The sequence below is a fragment of the Trichomycterus rosablanca genome, chromosome 15, assembly GCF_030014385.1.
Source record: "Trichomycterus rosablanca isolate fTriRos1 chromosome 15, fTriRos1.hap1, whole genome shotgun sequence".
Lineage (NCBI taxonomy): Eukaryota > Metazoa > Chordata > Actinopteri > Siluriformes > Trichomycteridae > Trichomycterus > Trichomycterus rosablanca.
The window spans coordinates 8079242-8093052 of NC_086002.1; the positions used below are offsets into that span (position 1 = coordinate 8079242).

At 39.9% G+C, this 13811-nt stretch overlaps 1 protein-coding gene across 4 annotated transcripts in view; it reads right to left on the reverse strand.

Annotated features, from left to right (window-relative positions):
* bcl9 (BCL9 transcription coactivator) overlaps positions 1–13811 on the reverse strand; it is a 131138-nt gene that overhangs the window by 27833 nt on the left and 89494 nt on the right. For all 4 annotated transcript variants that reach the window (XM_063009838.1, XM_063009840.1, XM_063009841.1 and 1 more), the window contains exon 3: positions 9125–9197. The gene's annotated coding sequence lies outside the window, so the exon portion shown is untranslated. The remainder of the gene's footprint in view (positions 1–9124; positions 9198–13811) is intronic.

Sequence of the window (13811 nt, forward strand, 5' to 3'; positions counted from 1 at the left end):
CTGTGTTACTGTTTTAACTTGAAAAGATAAAGATAATTTGCTGAGGTTTTGTATCGACCAATTAACTAATCATTAGCTTAACTGTTTTCTAAATGTTTGTAATTAGTAATTGACCAATGTGGTTTTAAGTACCTGTTTAAATCATGGACCCTTCACAGTGGTAATCTCTATTTTACATTTTATATTTTACTTAAACACTCTTACACATACACCCTTAAATCAGGAGATTTACAAAAACCACGGTGGAATTTCTGTATATTAAAAACAAAAATCAAACCCACTTAATGTATTTATATAGACTCCGCGTTAGACCAACAACCACAGAGCCTCAGGGGAGAGGCTGAAAACGCCATTGCTGTGATTCATTGAGCAGTCTGATTGCATCGCTGCCTCCCCCCCCGCACACACACACACACACACACACACAAACAATAATGAGATGCTTGCAGTCAAACTAAGTTTATTTTGCATAGCTCCAGCAGCAGGAGACAGCTCTGCCGTCAACGCTCCTACACAGGCCAACCAGAGACGTCGCTACTCTCATACCCAAACCCACTGATGGTATTACCATGGCAACATTCATGGACCGGGCCCTGAAGCTGCATCACCTTAAGGCACATACACATCCAAGACGGACTGAATAATAATGTCTCCGCATTCACACGCACGCACGCACGCACGCACACACACACACACACACACACGCACACACACAGAGTGTTTTATCCACATTTAATCATCTTGTTTTCTCTGTATATTGAGTAGGAAGCATCTTGAGGATGAGAAGCAAAGTGATCAAGGTTGTGTAGGACAGACAATCTCTGAACACACATGCACATTACAGCGTGGAACAGCACACAAGTAAAGCACCAAGGGTTTTAGGGTGGCATGGATTAAATTGCATACAATTTGAAGCGATTATCGCCAAAAAGACACTGTGATAGCCAGATTGAAAAGGTGGTTTTTTTTTTTCAAGTGCCATTGTTGTTTTAAATAAATACTGCCCTCCTACCCCCCCCCCCCACTTTAATATCATTGTAAAACTGCACAAAATGCAATAACTTTATAAACCGTGTATATATATATATATATACACACACACCAATCAGACATAACATTATGACCACCTTCCTAATATTGTGTTGGTCCCCCTTTTGCTGCCAAAACAGTCCTGAACTGTTGAAGCATGGACTCCACCAGACCCCTGAAGTTGTGCTGTGGTATCTGGCACCAAGATGTTAGCAGCAGATCCTTTAACTCCTAAGTTGCAAGGTGGGGCCTCGTTGTTTGTCCAGCACATCCCACAGATGTTCGATTGGACTGAGATCTGGGGAATTTGGAGGCCAAGTCAACACCTCAAACTCATTGTTGTGCTCCTCAAACCATTCCTGAACCATTTTTGCTTTGTGGCAGGGTGCATCATCCTGCTGAAAGATTCCACAGCCATCAGGGAATACCGTTTCCATGAAAGGGTGTACATGGTCTGCAACAATGCTTAGGTAGGTGGTACGTGTCAAAGTAACATCCACATGGATGGCAGGACCCAAGGTTTCCCAGCAGAACATTGCCCGAAGCATGACGCTGCCTCCACCAGCTTGCTCTTTTCCCATAGTGCATCCTGGTGCCATGTGTTCCCCAGGTAAGCAACACACACGCACCCGGCCATCCATGTGAGGTAAAACAAAACGTGATTCATCAGACCAGGCCATCTTCTTCCATTGCTCCGTGGTCCAGTTCTGATGCTCACGTGCCCATGGTTGGCGCTTTCGGCGGTGGACAGGGGTCAGCATGGGAACCTGACTGGCCTGCGACTATGCAGCCCCATACACATCAAACTGCAATGCACTGTGTATTCACAGTGACACCTTTCTATCAGAACCAGCATTAACTTCTTCAGCAATTTGAGCTACAGTAGCTCGTCTGTTGGATCGGACCACATTGGCCAGCGTCAATGAGCCTTGGCTGCCCATGACCCTGTCACCGGTACAACCAACAAATCCAGCAAATACCTTCAATAAGAAGTTCATTCTGGATTTAGAACTCCTACTTTAATTAATACTCTGCAAAACCAAATCTCATAATAAGCACAAGGTTATTATATCTTATGTAAAAAAATAAAATAAAAAAAAAAATACCTATAATGGCACAGCTGCAGGGCACCAGGTTAAATCCTTGATTCTGATATCTATACAGTAGGGCTGGACGATATGGCTAAAATTTATATCACGATATAACTCCTAATTTCGGTCAATACGATATAATTCCGATATCGATATGAATAATACAAATTTCAGAAAAACTGCCAAAAATACCAAAATTGGATGCCGGTACCTGCAAACCTGTTTTCTGGTTTCTGGCAAAAAATACAAGCTGAATACACCACTGAATTAGTCCTTCATCTCTTATCAGCTATTTCATCTGCTTCTTTTTCAACTGTAGACCGTGGCAAAGCCAGACAGTTTTCATAGGGGTGGCCAAACTGAGACCATTGCTCACACATGGGGCGGCACAGAAACTGTCTGATATCTTATTTTTTTGTATGTGGCTAGTAGCTGTTGATCTAGTAGTGTTTTGGTCACTTACTTGTTTACCTATGGCAGTGAGTGCCATGTAGAATTACATCAAGCCTAGCATAATAAGCTTTTTTATTTTTTTCTAATTTTCCCTGACAAGTGAAAAACTAAAATATAGCCTATAACCTTAACATTATGAGGAAGAATTTCAAAGATATTCCTTTGCAATACTTAATCATTTGACTGCAAACTTGTGTGTACTGATGAGACTCATCTGAACCCCAGAACATGCCAGTGTGAATGCATGGAAAACAAATTTTAATTTTCTTTCAAGAACATGATACATTCTGACCAACACTATTTTAACTACTTTTAACAGCCTTCCACAATGTTGGGGCTTCTTAAAATTGAATATTTTCTTTTAAATAGAAGTGTTATTTAAATGCTATTAAATTGTTTTTCTAAAAAAAAAAAAAACCCACCCAATTTGGAGAAAAAACGCCCAATCTGGCTACAGTGGAACGCGCAGAGCCCGTTCGTGCCTTTACTTGTAGCGCGCCACAACTAATATTAGTTGTATTAGTACTCACTAGTATTAGTACTCACTAGTATTAGTACTTAGTAGTATTAGTACTTCTGTAATAGTGTTGGTGGTTGACATTTATGTCGAGTGTATTACTGCACTGTTTTGGTGGAGAACTACTCGCTTCAGGTGCGCTGTTGAATTGCTTCCCTGTGGGAACACCTGCGAGCAAAAATGCTTCCGCAAAAAAAGTACGCACGGATATAATATATATTGTTCGAATTTGTTTAAAAATCATATCACTGTTATTGAAACATTTTCTATCGCGATATATATCGATATCGAATTATTGTCCAGCACTACTATACAGTGTATTTCTGTTGTACGCCCAGTGTTTACAGCAGACACTGACTCTATTGTGACCTTAACAAGGGTAAAGCAGAAAAAAGAAAGAATAAATAAATCAAGTGTGCACTACATTTAAACCGAAACCAGTTGGACTGACTCTACATGTGTTTTGGGGAAGCCCCGTTATCAACACATATGCGGCTGCTGTGACATCTGGCGTCATGAATGTTTGCTTGACAGCTTCCCACGTCCTCTTCCTGCTGAAAGATGACTCTCTGCTGGTGCTTTCTGTTTCACAACGATGATTTTTTTCTGCAGACTGATACATCTACCTGGTAGCAAGTCACTGGCCTCAGTATTAGGTATATCTAACATACAGTGACCAGCCATAACATTAAAACCACCTCTACACACTGTGTTTCTACACACACGGTACATTTTATCAGCTCCACTTACCATATAGAAGCACTTTGTAGTTCTACAATTACTGACTGTTACTACTCACTGTCCGCTCTATTAGACACTCCTACCTAGTTGGTCCACCTTGTAGATGTAAAGTCAGAGACGATCGCTCATCTATTGCTGCTGTTGCTGTTTGAGTTGGTCATCTTCTAGACCTTCATCAGTGGCCACAGGACACTGCCCAACGGGGCGCTGTTGGCTGGATATTTTTGGTTGGTGGACTATTCTCATATCAGAAGTGACAGTGATGTGTTTAAAAACTCCAGCAGCGCTGCTGTGTCTGATCCACTCATACCAGCACAACACACACTAACACACCACCACCATGTCAGTGTCACTGCAGTGCTGAGAATGAAGAACAGCATGAAAAGGGGGCTAACAAAGAATGCAGAGAAACTGATGACTACAGTCAGTAATTGTAGAACTACAAAGTGCTTATATATGGTGAGTGGAGCTGATAAAATGGACGGCGTGTCGAAACAAGGAGGTGGTTTTAATGTTATGCCTGATTGGTGTACAATTACTCAGTGCAATCCATCTGCTGCTTTGTGTATTTCGTCACACCCTCTACCCTATTGGTGAAAAAGGATCCTACCAATGAGATGTTATTTGGGTGGTGGACCATTTTCTGAACTGCACTGACACTAATATGGTAACAACATGGTACTGAGTGATGTTCTACTCTAAGAGTATTTGGAGCAGCATTGTTGTTTATACATGGTAAAATACAAATACAACAACGATGATATTAGCACCAAAGAGAAAACATAATTACTAGTAACTGCGTGCATTCACAAATATATAAAGTCTCTGTGAATGATTATACATACAAATCTCACTATAAACCTACAATGCAGCTGATTGGTTTAAAAACACTCCTGTCCGTCAGTCAAAGATCCTGGATCATTATATTAAATTCTCGAAAGAAATCAGGACCCCCAGCAAAAGACAGACACACACACACACACACACACAATCTAACTATAAATGCATACAGTTTATCAGTATAGACCTGTTTTCCTTCTAACAGTAGTTCAGCTAAATATATTACCAGCTTTAAAATTTAATATCTGCAAATTATTTGCTGGGTCAGCATGTCTAGCCAAGCTTTAAAACCTTAAATTGTACATTTTAAAAATAGCTGCACATAAAGATACCTTGTTTTGGTCACTATCCAATAATTCAATGCATTTGCTATCTTCCTTATTGAATTTCTGTTTATTAAAGTCAGTAAAATTGGTTCTTGGCTAGAATGATATTAGAGTTTAATATTTTGTAGATGATTGTTTGCAGAATGACCAGTCTGAGGCACAAATACATTTTTCAATACATCCTTTTTGCTTAGAGCTAACAGTTTGAATTACTTGAGTAGGTAAATTTGCTGTATATAGTCGTATAAAAAAACAAAATATTGCTCTTATACTCAACTGACCAAGTCATTGTTTAATTTTAGAATAGACTGACCTTATAGGCAGTATGTGTGTGCAGTACGTTGAAGATGAAATCTCTCGCTGAAAGAAAACTACACTCTATAGCCAAAACTATGTGGACACATGACCGTATGGATTTATATGGAGCTGACTATCTGTGGCAATAACATCTACATTCATGGCATTTAACAGACACTTTTGCAACTTCAAGCAGTGGGGCTTAAACCAGCAAACTTTTAACCTTTTTACAACTAGAGCAGCGCCCCCCAAATCTTTTTGCACCATGGACCGGTTTCATATAAGATATAATTTCATGGACTGGCAGGGGCAGGAGGATTTAATATAGAATAACTATAGAATGGAAAATCAATTTTTATTTTGTTTTATGCATTTTCTCCCTTTTAGCATGTCCCATTGCCCGATTCTGTCATGCTTCCTCTCCACCAATGCCGATCCCCACTCTGATTGAGGAGAACGAAGCTAACCCACGCCCCCTCCGACACGTGGGCAGCATGCCGTATGCATCGTCACCTACACTTTGACGAGTGCAATGCGGATCAGCACTGTGTGCAGAGAGACACACCCTGACATCAATCAGCCAGCAGAGGTCGTAATTGCATTAGTTATGAGAGAGACCCTATCCAGCTCAATCCCATCCTTATCTGAACAACAGGCCAATCGTTGTTCATGTGGCCGGTCGGCCGAGCCCAGCCGGCAGGAGACTTGATACGATGTATGCGAGATCCCAGCTCTGGTTCCAGCGTGTCTTGGTCATTTAATTGCTCTTGTAGCAATCTCTAACTATTTATTCTTTCTGTGCAGCCCAGTAATAAATGACTAGTGTGTCCGGGGGAATTTGTTCTTATTCAAGCAAAACAGCATTTGTAAGGTCAATTACAGATTTTGGATGCGAAGGTTTGCAATCAAAGTTCCAATTCATCCCAACAGTGCTTAATGGAGTGGAGGTCAGGGCTCTGTGCGGGTCACTAATTTTTGGATTGTCAGTGGTTGTAAAAAACTTTAACAGTTTACTTAAATGCGACTTGATGTACCTCCAGTACAGTCATTTTAGCCAAAAAAAATGGAAATTGTTAATTCAAAACAAAAAGAAAAATAGCAAATTATTTTTACTTGTAAATTTTATAAAACAAAGTTATTAGACAATTGGACCAAATGTTTTCCAATTACTGAATTATAAAATAAAAATGTAGCATATTTATAGAAATTTGTAGATTATGTCCCACCAAAAACATCCCTGTTTACAACAGTGTAAGACTGCTTGCTGGTCTCAGGTGGTCTTCCAAGCTGGCCAGTTAAAAACAGCCTGACTAACATATAAAACTCTTTTAAACGTAAACTATACCAGCCTGACTAGAATCATACTAGACAGTTGAGAACTGTTACCCGATGAAACCACTTTGTTAGCCGTTTCCCCACCCCAACGATTTAATCCTCCACACAATGATCATCAAACATGCAACTTCATACAACTGTAAAAAGTTGCAGTGAAGCATCTTAATTTGGTGCCTTAATAACCAACAAACTATGTTCTGACCTTTGTTTCCACCAAAAAGGTTGCATAAAATTTGCACAAGCTCTAAATTAGAGAGGCAAATTTCACCTGATCACTTGGCAAGCCAACAGGTTTAAAATGCCAGATCGCTTTAGTATTAACCACTGGATAGCAGGTATTATATTAAAGTGTGCTGTTTTTTAACATCTAATTGAAAAAAAAACTTGATTTGATTGTCACTTCAATCCACAGGAAATTACATGGTCAGTTAAATATTTTCCAGCACATAAGTGATACAACTTTCCAACAAAGACTACATAACCAGTACGTATCAGCCTTCAGTATAAACTTGGTTAAGTTAATTACTGTAATATTAATATGTGCTGGGTAACTTTGGCCCCTGTAGATTGTGAGAGGGAAAATAAATTGGAAAGATTCCATAATAATAATAATATTCCCATATAGTATTTTATTGGAAATAATGCTAATAAAATGCTTTAAAGTGTTCTAGTATATGCATGCCAGACATTGGTGTGTGTGCTTTTTATCTAATACATAGGGCTTTATTGCACATTAAATCGCATATTATGCTGCTACTGAAACCCAATTGTGACTAAGCTGGTTTACCCCCACTTCCCTTCCTCACTAACAGGCAGAAATAGTATGTAAGCTTCTAAAAATTCAACTCTGCTGCAATTTCAAAAGGAATTAACATAAGTGAGTAAGAAAGAAGGCGGTAAAAAAGCGAAAGCCATTTTAGCACACCAAAGACTCCCACAGTTTTTTTCATCCTGGCAGCCACAGACGAAGTCACGTTCAAAGGTACACAGAATTTCGGCTCTTGGGAGCTTAGAGTGAGATTCATACCCACAGAAAGGTTGAACATAGTACAGACTGAATAATGCGTATACAAAAAAACCCAAACAAACTACAGACCAAATAATGTGTATGGTTGGTAAAAAAGGACCAACTCTGGGTTAACTGAAGATATTACACTCGTATAATCTGGGTTATGTTTGGTTATCCATCATTGTTTTAAATAGTGTAAAAACTGCAGTATTAGGCTTAACCATATGAAATAGAACTGGCAGAAACAGCAAAATAACAGCAGCAGCTAAACACAGGGTGAAGATAAATAAGACCTGATATCTATAAATATTCAATAATAATTAAGGACCGTGATCAAGATTGCCATCCTTAATTGAGTAAACTTATTGGCTTGTAAGTGTTGAGCAACTAACCTCATTACCTACAACCTGATTTATGCTTAGTTGCTTAGGAAAACCATCAATAACAAACCATGAATGCTAAAAAAGGATGAATGTGCATGTGTTGCTAAAACAAAGTGTGATGGCATTTGTCAAATGATGTGGAATAAAACATGTAAAATATGCCGTGTAGAAATTAAGTGGCTTAAAAATATAGTTTGCCCTCCAAAAAGACAAGAATCAGCTCATTGTACCAAAATGGAACCTTGAAGAAATGACACAAATAAGAGTCAAATAAGAGAACAAGGGGGGGGGGGGGGGGGGGGGACTGTTGGAGGAAGCCCACGGAGACACAAGGAAAACATGCAAACTCAACAAAGAAAGGACCCGGACCGCCACACCTGGGGATCGAACCCAGGACCTTCTTGCTGTGAGGCGACAGTGCTACCTACTTAGCCACCGTGCCGCCCAAGATTGAATCAGATCAATCGAATATTGATCTGCACCACTTTCTGATCAATACACAGTTTAACTTTGGCTATATTCTTTAAAAAGGAACCACACTCCAACCTCAATAGTGGGAAATGTAGATTACTTGAATAGCTCAGCATCACTGACCCAACTCAAATGGTTTGAGGACCTTTTATACAGAGTGTTTACATTTACGAAACTTCACATACCTTCACATAAGTTTTTTCACTGCTGAGTATGTCGAGGCCTTGAATGCCTTGGTTATCCTGATCCACGTCCATCTTTAGCTTATTTTTCTACTCTATCCTATCCTTAGAACAACTGACTATCATAAATGAATCTACAGTCTGAGATCCATCAAGTTCACAGCAGTGCTCACTGAGGTCATCAATCTGCAATATTAATTACCTAACTCAACTACACTGGGAACTGTAAAAGATCAATCCTATAGAGCTACTGGGAATGCCCAAGAACTAGTTATCTTGTTTGCAGGATCCCTTGTAGAGACTCTTCTCAAACCCCCCATCTCTCCATGCGTTTCTCACCCCACCCCCAACACACTCATATGCGAGGCTCAATCTCCGGCCCTGCGGGGCCCCTGCAGAGAAACCTTTGTTTGACAAGGTTCTGAAGACATCAGCAGCAGTTCTACTCACCATGTCTCTGTGTGTCACGATATAGCCGTGGCCATGGCTCTGTCTGCACTGCAACGGGACACCACACTAAAATCTAAAAGACAGAAAGAGAGACTCCAAATAAGACCAGCGCCCAAGTATTTTTTACATTAATATGCATAAACCATATACAGGTATGTAAGAAACATGCAAAACCAAAGCATAGCATCACTTAAACTCAAGTTAATAAGTAACTATGCAGTTACCCAAATAATTGCTTAAGAGTAGTCAGACAAATAAAAGTAAAATCATTGTTGCCTTTATAATATTGTACCTCAAATTACAACAAGTGGAAATATGTGAACACACTGAAACCCAATTGTTGAAACATTTTGAATAAAGTATCATATGTCTGAGAAAAAAGTGCTATAACAGCTCAGGACTGGTGTGTTTCCATTCCATCCATGAGTCAGGTTATGGATACACCTCTATACTGCACTCCCCATAATTTACCATGAAAATAATGTGTTATAGACGGTATTAACTCATCAATAAAGTTGAAAACCCAAACAAAGTAGGTAAAGGTCTCATGTAGAATTAATTTATGCTCTACTGCACCGGACAGTGGTTTGTTTAACAGTAGTGCTATAATATTTACCACAGATAAAACACAGAGGAGGAAATTGACAGTTTGTAATTGTTTTGGTAGTATTAATATTAGTAGTATTAGTCATTTCTCTGCTCCTTGATTATTTTAGAGTGCTGCATGTTCCCTAATTCTTACATTTTAAAATTGTGGCATCTATTACAAAATAATTGTCGGCCTGTTGTCCTTTACTAGTTCACAGGCTGTCCTGGCTGTAAAACTCACCTCCAGCATGAGATCTAATCAGTTTATTGGCTCTGGGAATCAAGTCCATCACTACTGTCTGCAAGAGTCGTGCTGGGCCAGATTGAGGATTAACATTTACGCAATTTATCCTCCATTAACTCATGGACGTGGCCAGTACAACTGCAGTAATAATATCTGCTTTAAAAGAAGTACCAAACACTGTAAAGATAGGTTTAAATGAACTGCAATGGTCTTTCTTAGAAAGTTATTTTAGTTTTTAGTTGAAGCTAAAAGTATCTAAACTTTAAAACAACTAAAATGAACTTAACCCCTTCCTATTGGTGTCCACTAATGCCTAGTTCACACTACACTTTTTGCCCTGATTTTCGATCGCCAACTGGTCGGCGCTAGATTTGCCGGCTCGGGAGCAACTCTGTGTTTGATTGGCGATGAAAACTTGGCTCTCAAACTCTATGTGTGAACTGCTCAACAGCTCGATCTGAAGATGAATATCTAGCATGCTAGATATCTGGATACGAGTCGGGTGACTGGCAATGAGTGCAGTGTCAAACAGCCAATGAGAACACAAGATACGGGGTGAGGGGAAATGCAGGGGAAGAGTTGTAAAAAGGTGGGACAGGGGCATGATATAGTTTATTTCAGAATACATCGGCACGCACCGTGAAACCCCCTATCGCCGATCAGTCGTGTAGTGTGAAAGCCACACCGACTTGAAAGACTCCCGATTACAAGAGATCCAGCTGTGTAGTGTGAACTGTACAGTGACCTGATGACTTGGAAAGTCGTGTACTGTGAACTTGGCATGAAAAGCCACAGACAAAATTATTTTGTGCCGACTGCCTGACAGTTCAGTTTGCTTCATCCTCCAGTTGACAAAACCCAAAGCAACAAAATGTAGACTCAAGAATTACAATTCCTGGGAAATTATCAGCCCAGCTATTAACAAACCCACTACATTACAGTGTAAAATATAGCAGGTTTAAAATATTAATAGTCCTGTGACTGACAATGCAAAGTATAAGTTTAGATAAAGTTTATAAATTCCTCAATTTCCTTCGGGATTAATAAAGTATCTATCTATCTATCTATCTATCTATCTATCTATCTATCTATCTATCTATCTATCTATCTATCGAAGTTGTTGGCCATTTGTGCTGAGGCTATTAGCTGTAATTAGCTAATCACTCGTCAGATGATTAGTGGAGTAGAAAAACTCTGGTAATAAGTGTTAGAAATCCCACCATATAGTAAGTGTGTGGAATTTGTTCTGCACCTTATTTGGATCAGACAGGTCTATAGTGGCAACAGATGACTTGTTAATAGCCCTGTTTAAATATGATAAAAGCTGCTTCCTTGCCATATTACATATACTTGCTTTATTTGCTTCCCTGCCATACTACATAGGGCAGCAGTTGTAGCCTAGTGGTTAAGGTACTGGACTAGTAATTTAAAGGTTGCAGGTTCAAGCCCCACCACTGCCAGGTTGCCACTGTTGGGTCCCTGAGCAAAGTCCTTAACCCTCAATTGCTTAGACAGTATATACTGCCACTGTACTGTGAGTCACTTTGGATAGAAGCGTCTACTAAATGCCAAAAATGTAAATGTAAATATATTGTAGCTTAGTGGTTAAGGTACTGGACTAGTAACCAAAAGGTTGCCGGTTCAAGCCCCACCACTGCCAGGATGCCACTGTTGGGCCCTTGAGCATGGCCCTTAACCCCTTAATTGCTTAGATTGTATCTTGTCACAACTGTAAGATAAAAGCATTTGCTAAATGCCAAAAATGTAAATGTAAATAATTTATGTGTTTATTAGGATTTTAATGTCATCTTTAACACACTTTGGTTACATTCATTACATGACAGGTAATTCCTGGTTACACAAGATTCATCAGTTCAAGTTCATTATCAAACACAGTCATGGACAATTTTGTATCTCCAGTTCACCTGACTGCACGTCTTTAGACCGCGGGAGGAAACCAGAGCTCCCGGAGGAAACCCCCGCAGACACAGGGAGAACATGCAAACTCCACACAGAAAGGACCCAGACCACTCCACCTGGGAATCAAACCTAGTACCTTCTCGCTGTGAGGCGACAGTGCTACCCACTGAGCCATCGTGCCACCCTGCCATTCTACATAAAATGGGTGTAAAAAAAAAGTTACAAGGAGCTGTAATGCGGAGAACCATACACAGTCCTGCAAATTTAACGCACAACAGACACAATACAATTTCATACCTTACTCCTTACTAGAGATATGTTGTAATTAACACAGACATTAGGATGCATCACTCATTTCAAAGCAAGTCAACTTCATTTCACAACTTTGTAGAACATTTAGCACTGACCTTAACTGCTTTACCAAAGTGCTTTACAAAAAGTGTTTTTCCATCACAGGGTATGGCAAGTAACTTTATATAATTAAAGGTGTACTGGACCATTAACAGCATAAAATCATCCAGTGTAATTGATCCACATGCACACACGGGAAAAAAAGCTCTACTGCTTAATTCTCTAAAAGCTCATAAAAACTTCTGTAACCTCGATACAAAAAGTACACCGATCAGCCATAACATTAAAACCACCTCCTTGTTTTTACACTCACGGTCAATTTTATCAGCTCCACTTACCATATAGAAGCACTTTGTAGTTCTACAATTACTGACTGTAGTCCATCTGTTTCTCTACATACCTTTTTAGCCTGCTTTCACCCTGTTCTTCAATGGTCAGGACCCCACATGACCACCACAGAGCAGGTATTATTTAGGTGGTGGATCATTCTCAGCACTGCAGTGACACTGACATGGTGGTGGTGTGTTAGTGTGTGTTGTGCTGGTATGAGTGGATCAGACACAGCAGCGCTGCTGGAGTTTTTAAATACCGTGTCCACTCACTGTCCACTCTATTAGACACTCCTACCTAGTTGGTCCACTTTGTAGATGTAAATTCAGAGACGATCGCTCATCTGTTGTTGCTGTTTGAGTTGGTCATCTTCTAGACTTTCATCAGTGGTCACAGGATGCTGCCCACAGGGCGCTGTTGGCTGGATATTTTTGGTTTGTGGACTATTCTCAGTCCAGCAGTGACGGTGAGGTGTTTAAAAACTCCATCAGCGCTGTTGTGTCTGATCCACTCATACCAGCACAACACACACTAACACACCACCACCATGACAGTGTCACTGCAGTGCCGAGAATGATCCACCACCCAAATAATACCTGCTCTGTAGTGGTCCTGGGAGAGTCCTGACCACTGAAGAACAGCATGAAAGGGGGCTAACAGAGCATGCAGAGAAACATCGGTGTATATTATAGTGCAAAAACAAGGATACGTATACTGTATTAACATTCACTCTGCTACACAGTGCACAAGCAAACTTTAAAGCCATATCAAATGCAACACAAACTCTCACATGAGAACCTCCCCAAGATCAACTGCCAGCACCTAAGGGCAACAAACCAAACACGTGTGTAAACAGTGTGAAAATCAGGTGATCAAACATAGTAATAATAATGATAACAAACGTCACCTACTGTAAACCTGCTTCAGGGAAGGGTGTGAGCACAGTACGTACCACAGGAGATTCTTATATTGACACAAAAAAAGAGAATAAATGCCAACTTTAACACCTGGTGCAGTGCCAGCACCTAAGGCCAACTATTTATCATATTAAGCTTCATGGATATTGCCGATAAAACACCTGAACTGGAATCTAATATACCAAACGTCAAAATTCAAAAAGAGTAAAGCAAAGCAAGCATAGAGCTCGACAGAGCAGTAACCAAATTACTGTGTATTGAACCAGGTAGGAACTCCCTAAACAGCCTATTTACTGATCAATTATTGACCATTTATGCAACTTCATTTATTCTCATG